The 12,426-nt window shown below is 42.8% G+C and overlaps 1 long non-coding RNA gene across 1 annotated transcript in view; it reads left to right on the forward strand.

The window, feature by feature from the left end:
• The first annotated feature begins 3,695 nt into the window (after positions 1-3,695).
• Positions 3,696-12,426, forward strand: part of LOC132597321 (uncharacterized) — a 137,051-nt gene continuing 128,320 nt past the window's right edge. The window contains exon 1 of the long non-coding RNA XR_009563863.1: positions 3,696-3,872. This is a non-coding gene — a long non-coding RNA (uncharacterized lncRNA). The remainder of the gene's footprint in view (positions 3,873-12,426) is intronic.

Consider the following 12,426-nt stretch of genomic DNA (forward strand, 5'->3'; position numbering starts at 1 on the left):
GGGACACGGGGTTACTGGGCATGGGTGTCTGTCCTCAGGTATCTGTTGGAAGGATGATGATGTGAGAGAGGAAGGTGCATGGTGTCAGGTGAGCAGCCTCCCCTTGAACAAAGGTGTCCCAACATCGACCCACAAATACAATCAGAGCCTGATCAACAACAAGCAATCCATCTGACATATTTAGAAAACTTACGGGGAAGAAAACACTGATGAAATAATAGACACAGGGCTTCCCTGGTGGCGCAGTGGTTGAGAGTCTGCCTGCTGATGCAGGGGACACGGGTTCGTGCTCCGGTCCGAGAAGATCCTACATGCCGCGGAGCGGCGAGGCCCGTGAGCCATGGCCACTGAGCCTGCACGTCCGGAGCCTGTGCTCCGCAGTGGGAGAGACCACAACAGTGAGAGGCCCGCGTACCGCAAAAAAAAAAAAAAAAAAAAAAAAAAGACACAAATAAACTTGCCCTTTTTACTATATAAACACTTAAAATGTACCTACTGCAATTGCTATAAAACTGGAAGAAATACAGTCTTTTTCTCATATTTCTTTCCTATATGATTTTTCAGAATTAAACTGTAACTGGCTCTGTGTCTTAAAATTGATCTGGCTGAAAACCTATTCATGGACTTAAAAAAACTGACTAGTGAATAATGAATTTCTAAGAAACCACTAATTGATTACAATAAAACAAAGCATAACACATGTACAAAATATGTAAACAATGATACAATGACTTTTTGAATAGCTTAATCAGTGGATGAGTTAGTCAAATTTCATGAGTTTGAACATCCTAATAATGCATTCTCCTTGTCTTGATTAGATGACTTATGATTTTCCAGTGAACGAACATTCTGGCTAAAACTGCTGTTTCTTCTCACATTTTACACTAATATTTATTCTAGAAATTCCTGAAAAATCAGCCCTGACACCACCACGCCCACTTCCATCCCTGCCCTTGCAATGAAACAGTCTACAAGCAGCTGGCCACAGTCATTTGCCCACTGCTACCCTCCAGAAACTTCCCTGCAGATTTTCCTTTGTGTTTATTTTAAACCTTAAATTTGAAGAGCAAGATGGTGAGGAAAACATGTTGAGCCTGACCAGGGCTCTGTGCAGTTGTTGGAGTCCTGGCTCGTCTGGTCACGTGAAACACTGTGGGATTTGGAGTCTGGTCAGAGAAGATTAAAGCGGCGGTGGCGCAGCATTCTTCACTTTAAACCTCAATATACTTCCCTGTGCACTAAATACACAGAGGTATTTCAAAGCCAAGTGTGTGTGTGATTAACGTAAGAAAGCGCCAGCTATGTGTGTCCACCTCAAGGTCCGGCCACATGTGCTCTTTCAGTCTGCAGGAGGCACCGACAGACAGGCAGAGCTGACAGGCAGATGTGGAAAAGGGATTAGGTGCTGGAGTTTTGGCCGAGTCCTTCACCAAGTGAATGGTCCTGCAGGCTCCTGCCCGCACAAACTTGGTCATGGTATCTCTTCTTCCTTTTATTCACCCACACAGAAATGAGAATGCGACCCCCTGGCAATCACAGCACGAGATAACATAAACTCTAGCTTCGTATCTGGGGCAGCTGTGAGCCTCCATAGACTGTATGTGGCCTACGTGGACAGATTCTTTGGGATTATACGTAAACAACGAAATGGAAAAGCAGAAAGTTATTTTTTCCCCACTTAGGAGTCACTTTCAAACCTGGTATCATTATTTTTGAGTTTTTGCAACATAAAACATGCACCCATTTCTTTCGCATTTCTTCTTTTCTGTTTTCCTGATCACGTGTGTCTCAGGCACATTTTATCTGTCATGGGTCTCCATAACTTCCCTTCGCCCGTGTCTTTCTGTCTCTTCTGCCGCTTCTATCCTTACCCCCCCCACACTCTCCCCCTCTGCCCCTCTGGTCCTCTCTGGGTCACGACTGCATTTAGCCAAGATAGGGCTGAGGTCAAGCAGCCTAGGTGTCTCCTTCCTCCTCCTTCCCACAGGCCCTCCCTCTGGGAGGGGCCATCCTCAGTCTCAGCCTTTATCTGGCAGCTCGCCCTCTAGAGGACCCCATGGATCTTCTCACAACCTCTAACCCCAGTAACCCCAGCCCTGGCCCTGGGAGCCCAGATCCTAATTCTGGAATGTGTCTGGCTTATCTGCAATCAGGTCCCTGAGTGAAACAGAAACTTAGTAGAGAATTAAGTTGCTTCCTTCGCTATTGACAAATGAGAGACTGTAACCTGACTAACTTAACACTGGGAAAAATGAGCTCGAAAGAGAAAGCCCTGGGCTCTGCTCAGGAGACCTCACTGAATGATAGGTGGGGTGGGCTTGACACCTTCCGGAAGCTCAGTCTCCTCATATTAACTAGAAGACAGTATAGTTGTTATTAATATATTTATTAAAGTTCTTTTCCTGATAATCCCATAAGCCTACAAATAGGAAATTCTCTATAGAATGTAAGGGAAGGTAAAAATGGAAGGCACACTAAAATCTTTAGGTTGTGGTATTAGGTTTTGGTTAAAATGTACCACGGCTCAGACGTAGCTTTGTAAGGGCCAATAAAATCTGGCCATAAAAAAGTTATGGCTCCTAAGTGTCAGTAACATGACTTCCTGAGCAAGACAAGCACTCAAGTCCTTAGACACACTCCCTCCACCACACACCCCTCACAGAGGGGATCTTAGGAATGTAAAGAAGCCCAGAGTCTGGTGTAACAGCTTTAGGGGGAGAGGAATCGGTGAAAACTGGTGCTATAATGAAGGCAAAGGGCAAGGCGAGGAGGTGGCAGACTGCGTACTGCAGCTGGTGTCAAACTGGGAGATGGTGCTCTGGGTACAGCTCCATGCTCTTGACACAGGAAGTATCTCTCTCTCCATCTCCATCTCCATCACTGTGTCAGCTATGCCCAGGAGCTGTTAGCACGGAGCCCTGAGAGGATCCTGTCCTGGAACCAGAGATGTGAGAGAAGAGGACAGGTAGGCAGATGGTGGTGCCATTTCTATCTTTGTCTACTCTCTATTATTAAATAGACCTGTTTCTTTTTCATTATTTAGGATCTTGCATTAAGAATGCCCAATTCTTAGACAGAGCTGAAATGAGCTGTCTTTAAACTTCTCACCATAGCTTAGAGTGCATTTTAAAATAGTTTTCCTGTTACTTATCAGAATAGTGTTGAAGAACAAATGAGATTATGAGATTAATGAGATTATAGCTACTGTGCTATTATATTGATACATGTGAGATCCTGATGACGTATATTTCCATATATGCATGTGTGCCAAGTAAGAACTAAACAGTTAAGATGCTGTGGGTGGAAATTGTGCATAACTGTTTGGGAAAAAAGAATTTCTGAATTTTAAAAGGGATATTATTGATTTTTTTCTTGCAGTAGGTTGTTTTGCTAAAAGACAAAAGCAAGTACGTAACAGCAGCCAAGTGATAAAAAAGACACTCTGGCTCCAGCTGCTTTTGGTAATCTGCAGCCACAAATATTCTTCATGGTATAAATGCTCTTAGTAGAGTTCAGACAGATCATGCAAATTTTTAGTTTTAAAATATTGCCATTTATGTGAACTTGTGATGTTTTTTGAATGTCAGACTTTGTCATGGTCTTGCAACTCTTTTTTTCCCTTTCCTTTAAAGACCATCATTTTGGAGACAAGAAGGAGGCTAGAGGATGAGGGTCAGCCAGTGACTAATGTTGCAGGATGCGATATAACCCTAAACAACAGTAGCCCCCACTGCTATTCTGCGGCATTCGGTGCCTCGTGTTTGCTGGAAGTCAAATGTCAGAGGAGGTTCCTCACACTCATTCTTTTCGTTTTTCTCAATACAATTCCATACTGCTGACGGTCGGTGAAAAGTTCTTGGCACAGGGCCTGGGTAAGTGCTCAACAAATGCTACGTGTTAAATCTGCTTCTGGTTTATTCTGCACCCTTTGAACGGTGAATTACAGGATGTGAGAGAGAGAGAGAGCATCACAGTCTGTCAGGAAAACAAGCCCCGCTGGGTGCCCAAGATCTAGAATAAATTAAGATGCGAGAGAACGAACTCAGGTTGCATGAGGGAATGAGGGCAAAGGACAAACATCCCTGTCCTATTGTGCAATCCTGTTGGGTTTCTTTGGAATCCCCTTTGAGATAACCCCAGGCATTCCTGCCCTCTGAGCTCAAAGACCATCAGGGCCTGGATGGCAGGGTGGGTGGATGATGCAAATCACATGTGAAATAAGGGGCAGCAAAGTGGTGGACTTGGTACCAGGATGAGGCCTGGGATGTTTCACAGGTGTTTTAAAAGCTGTTGGAGAGAGTCTTTGGTAAGAGAAGTGACTGCTCTTCATCAGGTTTTTGCTGCAGATGAATTAGGTAGAAACTCTGTAGCCCAGTGGGGACACTCACTGCAATCACCTCCTCAGGTGTCCACCCCTGTGAAGACCCAGAGCACGGTGAGTCCGGGCAAGGGCACTGGCTCTGGGGAAGGACAGCTCTGGGTTCCAGTCCAGGCTCAGCCACTTAGAAACTGTGATGTTTGGCAAGTTATTTAATCTCTCAGGGACTTAGTTTCATAATCCAAAACCAAATAAAAATACCTCCTTTGCCTGGTTTTTATGAGGATTACTTGAGATAAAGTATACAAAACCTCTGCTTATAGAGACTGAGCCATATCTTTTTCCATGATTTAGGGAAAGCAGCCTTCCACCTTTTTAAAAGACCTATGATAAGTTAAAACAAACTTAAATAAGGTTACCAAACCATGTAACCAGCTTAATTTGCATAGAAACAATAGAAATGTTTCTTAGACACACTACTGAGCAGTGAAAAATCCAAGATTGTTCTGGCCAAATTAAGAAAAAAACAAATAGAGTCTAGGGATGTTTTTCATTTTATGTATGAAATAAGGAAATGGCAAAGGAAGACTGAGGCTGTCTTAGCAACGATCGTTCAAGGAAAGCAAGACTTCCATTAGCATTTAGCTGCAGGTTAATATGTTTTGGTGAGAGGATTTGGGGTTAGTTTTAGAATTTTTGTCTGAAATCAGCAATTCATTTTTCCAGAGATCGCATGGAGTCAGGTAATGTCAAAACAGTGAAAACACAGAAGTGAGATGAGAGGGTTATTCTGGACCAAAATATTGGTGGGGTGTATGGTCCCCAAGACTCAGGTAGTAGCAGTTGTAATAATACTCATGTTGATAATAATAATGATGATAATAATAGTTGTAGTTGGCATTATAGGGGAAGTTACTGTGCAACAGGGAACAGGTCAAACACATTTCCTGCCTTTGCTCCTTTACTCACCCTAACAACACTCGGTACTATTTTTGATCCCCATTTCACAGATGGGAGAATCAAAGCACGGTTAGAAATGCTGTCAGTGAACAAGTGAGAGGGGGACTGGGGAGCCTGCATTTGCAGCTCCTGGTGAGAAGCGTCATCTGGCATCTCTGAGATTACGGCTTCTGATAAACTTCATAGGGTTAAAACGGATTTGTTCACTGTTAATGCACTGACAAATTATTTTCCCACCTCACATTCCTGCAATATTCCTGTGGCTCAGGGCTTCTCAGCCTCAACACTGTTGACGCCTTGCAACAGATAATTCTCTGTGATGGGGGCTGGCCTGGCAGCTGTGGGGTGCTTAACCGCCTCTGTGCACTAGATATGAGCAACGCCTCTAATTGTGACCACCAAAACTGTCCCCAGACATTGCTAAATGGCTCAAGGTGTGTGTGTGTGTGTGTGTGTGTGTGTGTGTGTGTGTGTGTGGTTGGGAGGGGGGTGCTAATAGCCCTTGGCTGAGGACCACTGCTTTAGAGTATATAGAAATGCTTCTAACATAATCCCACAAATGTCATATATAGGTTAGTTATAGGAAAAGTTGCCTTGCCCAGGAACTGGTTATCTAGAATGGTCAGCACTACAGAATTCATGAACACTAGTAAGCCCACTGCCCTTTTCTTTTAAAACCACAACTCGTCTTCCTTTGCAGAAGCATTGCTGCTGGAATAATCTTTCATGTGTCATATTTTGTCTGAAACACAGGAACATCTGATGCTAATACAGGATCTATATATCATCTATTGTATACGAGGTCTATTAGTTTTCTGTGGCTGCTGTGATAAATTACCTCAAATTTGGGTGGCTTAAATAAATTGATTGTTTCACAGTTCTGGGGACTGGAAGTCCAAAATCAAGGGAGAAGCAGGGCCTTGGACTCTTCAAAGCCTCTAGGGGAGGACCTTGTCTTGCCTCTTCCACCTTCTGGTGGTGGCTGGCCATCCTTGGCATGTTTTGGTTTGTAGGTGCATCTCTCCAGTCTGTTCTATAGCCACATAGCATAATCCCTAGTCTGGTTCCAATTTTTCCTTCTAAGAACACCAGTCATTGGATTAGGGCCACCCTATCCAGTATGACCTCAATCTGCAAAGACCCTATTTCCAAATAAGGTCACATTTATGGGTACCAGGAGTTAGAGCTTGCATGGATCTTTTTTGGGGACAAAATTCCACCAACAGCACATGGTGTATTCCCACATAGTATAGAGCACGTATCAACTAGTTGTGTTTCTCCTTCCAGACCCACTTGCAATTTTTCATGCTCTGTTCTGGGCTGCATCCGCCAGCTCCTTGGTCTTCAGACTTGTGACTGGGTGACGCCAGGGTAAGGCCTCAGCAAACGATGGGTGGTCAGGAGGAATGCGTTAATTCCCTGGGCTACCTCCCTGCCCTGACACTGTGGGCTGGCTGTGCTGCTCTGTCAAAGCCCACAGCTACTGTCAGAAGGCCCTCTCCGTACATCTACTGTCTCCAGGGCCTCTCGCCTCGCCCTGGTCCCAGCGTGGTAGTGAGTCGCTTGGCCATTGGCCCTAGTGAGGCACCATCCCTGTTTGTTTCCCTCAAGCCTATCTCCCTGGGCCAGCAGGAGTGTGCCCTCCGAGTTCTGCCAGACCCTGACATTGCAACACTGAACACAGCAATAGTTTGTCTAGAAATGATGGCTGTGCCTACCTCTTTAAATTACAGCCCCAAACCTCATTTGAAATTCCTATTTCTTCTACCTCTTACATGAGCAGACAAAGTTTCTGACAGGTTGGCTCTGCACCACGTCAGATGAAGACACGCAGTCTCCTGTTTGGTCTTTGGGACGGATTGTGGTAAAGTCGCACTGGCCTTCGCAGGAAACAGGCTTCCATTTCAGGAACAATGCATGTTGCTTTTTGGCTTCTGAAATCTCATCTGCCCTCAGCAGCAGCAGAGCACAGGTGAGGAAAATTGGTCTCTTCAGCACTGAACCATTCAGAGCTTATCAATCATTCATCAAAATGGGAAGAAATTGCATTTCTGGGCTGGCCCACAGCATCTAGAGCCGAGTTAGGTGCCATTAAGCAGCTCTCCTTGGGGGGTAATGAGTGTCAAGGCTGGAGCTCTGTGGCTCCCTCCTTCCTTCCTTCTTCCCTCCCCCCTCCCTCTGTGAATGAACAGACCTCCCAGGTACGAGGTCTGGGCTACATCTGACCCTACTCACTGAGCTTTGCAAGAGAAGTACTAGTGATCATGAAAGGACGCCAATTCTGCTGATGGAAAAGGCAGTGCATGATAACTAGTCACCTTCTTTCTTCCTTCTCTCTTCATTCTCCCTAAGTTCAAAGGAAGCGGGGAGGGGGTCTGGGGCAGGAATGGGGGAGGGGAACTTTGGAAGGAAGAGAGAAGACGTTATAGGTCCTGGAGAATAGAAGGTAGAGTGATGGGGTTGTGGAGTTTTTGCAGCTCTGGTGGCTTACGGAGTGTTTGGTTTGAGTGCACCGTCCCTGTCCTCTTATGTCTACTTGGCTCTGTGGAGGTATGAGGTGCTGAACTGAACCGGGCCTGGTGGAAAAGAAGCAGGAACTGCCTTTTAAGACTTAAGGGAAATCCTTCCTTCCTAGTTATCCAGCCAGCTCACTGGGGCAGGAAAAGAAGAGGGCTTAGGGCTCTGCCCACTGACTGGAGCGGGGCGTTTCTCCCAGAACTCCAGGGAGTGAGGGAGGGTGACCCAGCCCAGCATCAGGTTTCATAAACAAAGAGGTCTCAGAGTTTCTGAAAGGACAAAAACTTACATGGGACAGTATATCACCCTTATCTGTCAAAGTACTGTACATTCTAAACAAATTTTTGAAGCTCTTATCTTCCAATTAAGTATTTATGATTGAATAAGTGCTAAGGAGACAGTATAGGAGTAAAATATCCCAAATGCTACTTAATCAAGAAATGGAGAACACATAAAAGTACTGAGGGGAGTTGGAGGAGGAAATTCAGTGATCCGCGTACAAATTGTTCCGTTGATTTGGATGTGACCTAAAGGACACTTCCTGTGGCACATCGATCACTTTCTTCAGCACTTTCCAGGGCTCCAGTCTCCTGGGGATAGAAGTTCCAACACCTGAGGGCTTGACTTCACCATTACCTTTGATAAACTTTGCTTAACAAGCATTTTCACATATATATGAAATCCATTTTATTTTACAACCCTGTGAGGCAGACCTGGCAGGTGTGATATCTCCATGTTTAGATGAGGGACTTGAGGCTTAGAGAAGTTAAATGGCTTGCCCTAGATCAGAGATCTGATGAGGGCTGGAACCAGCTTTTCTTCCAGTGCTTGACCCAGTGGACTCTCCACTGTGATGGGCTAGTTCTCCTGATAATAGAGAGTGTCTGCTCTTGAGGATATTGTGCAATGAGAATTATCGAAGAACTCTTTGGAATGTGGGGTTTGGAGGCAAGAGTTATTTACAATATTTGAGCCAGACACAGAAACTACTCTAGTTTAGCAGAAATCTCAAAGGATGCTCTAAAGTGGGATTTTTTTAAATCTAGAAAATTGTTTCACCTTTTATGAATTAAGGCCTAAAATTCATAAGGTTGACATGATTATTCTCATTTTATAGATGAGAAAACTGAGTCTCAGAGTTGTTAAGTAATGTGTAGTAAGGATTTTGGACTTGTCCAAAGAGAGTGCTGGCCTTTGCCCTTGACTTCTGGGAGGTAATCTATATCACACTCGGTAGAATGCGTTCGTTTGTGGTGGGGGCTGAACACACCTGAGAGTCTTAAGGTGGGAGCTGGCCATACCAAAGAGACCAACCATGTGATTTAGGGTGGGGGCGAAGTATTATTTGACCTGGATGCTGAGTTCAACCATGAGGGTAATCATTCAATCCTGTCTAAGTAATGGAGCCTCAATAAAAACTCTTAAACTGGAAACTTGCAGGAGCCTCCCTGATTGGCAATACTCTATGTACATGATCACACATGGATGCTGAGAGGGTAGCAATGTCCTGAGGACCATAGAAACTTCACATTTGGAATCCTTCCAGACTCTGCCCTTTGCCTCAATTCACTTTCTGATTTTAATATGCACCCTTGCCTTTTAATAAACCATAACCATAAATATAACAGCTTTCGGTTCTGTGAGTCCTTCTCATGACTGTCATACTCAAGGGTGGTTTTGGGAATCCCCCAAACTTGCAGTTGGTGTCAAAAGTAAGGGTGGTCTTGTGTGGACTTTCCCCTCTAACTTTGCAGATGGTGTCAGAGGTTTTGAGCAGACTTGGCAGCCTGCAGGACTATGCCCTTGAACTTTGCAGTTTGACTAACTCCAGGTAGGTGACCTATCCAGAGTCACCAGAGCCAGAAATGGATCTCACTTATTATACAAATACATAAAGCTGCATATGTAATCCAAAATGCTGCTAATCACTTACTACAATGTACCCTACCAGGAATATCCCAAATAGTGCAGAAATTGCAAAAGCATCTTGCAGTAAAAACAATGGCAATCAGAGCATCTAGAATGTGGGAGGAATATGGAGAAGTCAGTCCACCAGAGCATGAAGCAGAGGCTTTGAAAGGGAGTAGTTGGGTGATCTTGGAATTGGTTCAGTTGGCATGTGGCAGCAGGTACAGTGATGACTTACATATCCTACCCTTCGTAGATCTTCAGGCAAACTCTTAGCTGCACTTAGCTGTGCTTCCATCCATCAAAAGCAGAGGTGGCTAAGCCTCTCTAGCATTTCATCCAAGAGCTAGCTGATGGGCCAAGATACAGTCATCAGAGACTCCAGCTTTCTAAGTCCCATTTCTACAGGCTTGTGGGCTATGCTAAGCCAGTGGAATGAGTTATGATTTGAAAGCATCACACATAATGTTATAACTATGGTTCATCCCAGGGGACTAAGTAAGGAATTCTGAGGTATGAACTAAACTTTCTTTCTGATTCATAGGATATGTGTGTGTGTGTGTGTGTGTGTGCGCGTCTGTGTGTCTGTGTATCTCCCTGCCCCCTCAAGTCAAACAGTCATTGTCCAAATGTGTAGAATTCAAATGAGTTCAACACATACTCACTAAACATTAATTTGTCCAACCACTTTTTCTCCTTTTCATAGGAAAGATTGGTTTCAATTTATGAACAGCAATGAAAGGTTAGTTCACTTATGTTGTCTTTCTTATATAGTTTATACCCAGAATTGTGTTGACACTATCTCTTGAATATATACATACTATAATATGCTCAGTGTTTCACTTTGAAATGATTTCTGCCTTATGATGTCTGTGTTATGTATTAATAATAGGCAGCCTGCGGAGGCATGGTAGATTTGGCGCTGAGTAATTCTACCAGCTACACCTTACATAGAGTGCCCCCTTCAGGTTCTATTTTTGAACCTTTTCATTCACCTAATAATTTCTTAATGTACCTCATTCAATCCTTTGACTATAAAAGGATGTCCTTACCTTTAGTGATTGAGGCTTCAGTCACACAAATATTTATTATGTGTCCCAGGAGCTGAGCCAGGCATTGAGGATAAAAACACTGAACCTAACAGACCTGAATCCTGCCCTTGGGGAGCTTCTGTTCTCGTGGGACACCTCCACCAAAACTCCTACTGTTGAGTGTCTAAGCTGGGTGTGTGGCAATTTGATTAGCAGATTATAGTGTGTCAAAGTAGGATGTCAGGGACTTACAGGGAGTCTTTGCTTAAAAAAACAAGTATTAATTTAAATATCCTTCTGATTGATGGAAGACAGGTAAGAGATATATAGCCACTCTTTCCTCCTTTCCCCTCCTGTGAGATGGATATTTTAACTCATAAATAATGAATTATAGAAAAAAATGTTTTACAGGGATATTTAAAATTAAACTATCACATTGTAAACTCTAAAATTAAAGGCTATTCTCAAGAATTAAAAAAATTTTCCCTTTGTATATGTACGTTATATGTTTCATGTGGATACCACTGGGATAAAGATACTTTCTCAAGTTCACACAGCCAGCAAGTGAGAGAGTAAAACCTCAAACCCAAACTAATTTCATTATAAGACCAGTGTTCAGTTCTCTAAACTCTGGCTGACTTTCTACATCGCTACACATAGTTTTAACACAGTGATTACTATTGATATAAAACCCTGAAACTTAGTGCTATCTTGTTTTGAAACTTGCAGTGGCAAACAAGGAAAATACAAAAGATAGATTTCAATGTCACTGTAAGTCTAAAATGGAGACAACCTTTTAGGGGTATAAAATATATCTCTTGTGGGTCACATTAAGACCCTTTCTACTTGTTAGCTATATATCAGCTGTTCTCAAGTCAAAGAGCAGTTCAGATAGGCCTGACACTGCTGCTTAGAATACAGTTTGCTTTGGAGACGACTCTTTTCTTGTTATGATAGCATTTGGCATGAAAACAATTTCTGCTGCTTTAACTTTTTACTAAATTACATATCCAGAGGTAGTTTGACATGCAGATCCTATGATGCCAAATACAAATCTTTGCATAGCTGTAAGATTTCAAAGAACAATTTAAGAAATTACTATCAATTTGTTTTTTATGTATCTGCTCTCTTATAATCTTATGAAGAAATGAAACAATCTCTTTAACACTGCTTTTGGAAAATTTTAAAGTTATCAAAAGAACAGATCTGAGAATAGAGAATAGGTATCTGCTATTGAAATGGTATTAGAACATCTCATTATCCTTTTATTGAGCTTGGATGTTGTTAGCAGATTGTTATCAACTTTATCATAAAATCTATTTGTAAATGTTTTAATTGAAGAAACACTCTGTCTTGACTTGCCAAAAAAATTAGAAATTGGAAAAGAAATTGAGCAACATAACCCACTTTTGTCAGGTGGGAATTACACACACAGGTGTTCGGAAAAGGGGAATTTGGCATGACTATCAAATGGCCATGGGTGAAACAAACCAGAATTTCAAGTGTAGCCTGGAATTTGTAAACTACATTACTGTTGACAACATGCTTCTCTGCTTTTTGCTAGCATTATAAGAGAATAGTTTTATTGGATAAACCCAGACTATGAGGTGTGAACATACTTGTTCGGTTTTATATTCTAGTCAAATATAACTCGTAATAAAAATATGTTTATGATATATTATAACTAAGCTG

This window comes from Globicephala melas, chromosome 5 (assembly GCF_963455315.2).
Source record: "Globicephala melas chromosome 5, mGloMel1.2, whole genome shotgun sequence".
Taxonomy (NCBI): Eukaryota; Metazoa; Chordata; class Mammalia; order Artiodactyla; family Delphinidae; genus Globicephala; species Globicephala melas.